At 46.5% G+C, this 2333-nt stretch overlaps 1 pseudogene; it reads left to right on the top strand.

Moving 5' to 3' along the window:
• Nucleotides 1-1268: 1268 nt before the first annotated feature.
• On the top strand, nt 1269-1885 carry LOC119333667 (annotated as a pseudogene).
• Nucleotides 1886-2333: the final 448 nt, after the last annotated feature.

Below are 2333 nucleotides of genomic sequence, written 5' to 3'. Positions count from 1 at the left end.
GCAGAAAACTTGTAGTTCAAGGCATAGTCCACTATTCAAGTTGTGATCTAGTGTAGCATAAATCTTTAAGTGGAAGTTCAACTTCACAGTCTCCACTAAGCACCGGTATATAAACAATGTTTTGGAACTAAATGATGAGATGTGCCAATGAGACTTTGTGGGGGATTGTTGGAATTTTGCTAGTAGGCCTTGGCCCAAAGCCCAACTAAAATTCTGAAATTCTCTTGGCCCATTCATGCACACATGTGAGTGGAGTGGGTGAGACTAAAGTTTAGTCCCACCCCGAAAGTTGAGAGAGAGTTGCACCTCTTTATAAGGTGAGCTTTTCTACCACTTGTATGAGCATGAGAAGAGGAGACCTACACGCGCGCTCCTCCTCCTCGCTCGCCTCGCCCCGCCCCGCCGCGCCGCGGGATTGAGCCAAGCCGAGGACAGAGCTATGCACGCTGTCTATATTTTTGCTGCTCGGGAAAAATTAATGAGTCATTAATTAATAATTAATGGACTCATTAATTACTGAACCATTTCCGATTCTTTTGGATCGTGATGACTCGGACGTGGGGTTTACTCCCAGGACCTACCCGGCCCGCACTATATAGTCAGGCAGACGTCTATCCTAGCCGCCGCCGCTTCGTATGGTTTCTGACCACCGTTCCAGATCATTGCGCCGCCAAGCAAGTCTTCTCCATCCCTCCTTTCGGCGTGCACCGGGAGAAGGGACAGCAGGCCTCTAGAACCCTGCCTCTCGTGATCCTGTATGGGAGAGGGGCGATCAGGTTTTTGGGGAGCGCACTCGCGCGACTGCTGGCAGCGACGACTTCGCGAACGACGACTTCTTCCCCGACCTCGGCAACCTCATCCTCGACGACATGGGCGACAACGTCAACGCCGGCGGTGCTGCACCGTAGAACTCATGTTTCTAGTATGTGTCCTAGATGTGATCTGTTCATCTAGTATGCTAGTTCGCATGATTAGTTTAATATCTGCTATTGCTGTCATGATCTATTTCCTATTTATTCGGATTAAATCTCGTAGTAATTTGCTCATTTTTCCAACACATATCTGCGCATATAGTGTCTGAAATACTAATTATTTGGATATCCGTGACTAAGCTGCATTGGATTTATGAACCTGCTGCTGCACTATATAGATGTCACAAGAACCGTACACCACCTCCATCTTTGCACTACAAAATCTGACTATCAATTCATCTTCACCTCTCTCTCAGCTACAAAGCCTACAATACAATTGCAGCTATCCTTGCAGCAATGGCAACCACACGGGCGACCGCTGCCTTCTTGGTTGCAATCATGCTCCTTTTTGTGTGCATCGGCGCACATGCCGGCGGCGCAACGACAAGGTCAAGGTGGTAGACCTCGTGGTAGAAACCTGCAAGAACGCTTCGAGCAGCTGCCGCAACAAGCACCTGAACGTCACCCAGGAATTCTGCGTGCAGACTCTCCGGTCCGACAAAAGGAGCTCTGAGTCCAAGGACCTCCGCGACCTGTCGCTCGTCGCCGTTGACATCCTCAAGATCCACATGGCGGCTGCCGGCGGCAAGGTGAAGGAAGCACTCCAGAAAGCCAAGAAAGGTACGGAGGAGGCGCTCGGCCTCAGGTATTGCCAGGTGGATTACGATGCTGCTATCGGTACCCTCGGCCTCTGCGACGCCATGCTCAGGGACTTCCGTGTCCCCATGGGCGACGCCGACGGCCCGTGGTTCTTTGAACTGCCCGAGTGTGTGGAGAAGGCGACTGACCATGTCAGCAACTGCCGGCATGAGCTTCCCATGAAAAGCCAGACAGTTATCAACGATAACGAGGAGTTGATCAAGCTGGGCGGCCTGAACAATGTCTTGCTAGGGCCATATGACTTTGATAGTTAATAATCTACTAGTCATCAACCCATGCATCAGCACGGGCTAGCACTTCTAATATTAAATACTCCCGCCAGATATTTTACTCTGTATAGAAGATTTATTTGAAGTAAAACAACGTAAAGTTTGACCAACTTACAGAAAAAATATCAATATTCTCAATGTGTAATCAATATCATTAAATGCGGCATGAATCTTAATTTTTATACTCTGTGACTTTAGTATTGTACATGTTAATATTTTTCAATATAAATATGCTCAAACTTTATGAAGTTTGACTTCAGGCAAATCTTATATGCAGACTAAAAAGAATTATTTGGAGAAGTAGTATGTAACACTGTAGCAAATAATATATAAAAGTTTGATTTCTGCAATTCTTGATTACGCTAAGCACCATAGGTTATTTGTATTTTATATTCTTGTATTAACCAATAAATTCTTAAAGAAAATCTTTCAC

This window comes from Triticum dicoccoides, chromosome 7A, assembly GCF_002162155.2.
Source record: "Triticum dicoccoides isolate Atlit2015 ecotype Zavitan chromosome 7A, WEW_v2.0, whole genome shotgun sequence".
In the NCBI taxonomy this organism is placed as follows: Eukaryota; Viridiplantae; Streptophyta; class Magnoliopsida; order Poales; family Poaceae; genus Triticum; species Triticum dicoccoides.
This window is presented reverse-complemented; position numbering and strand designations above follow the sequence as displayed.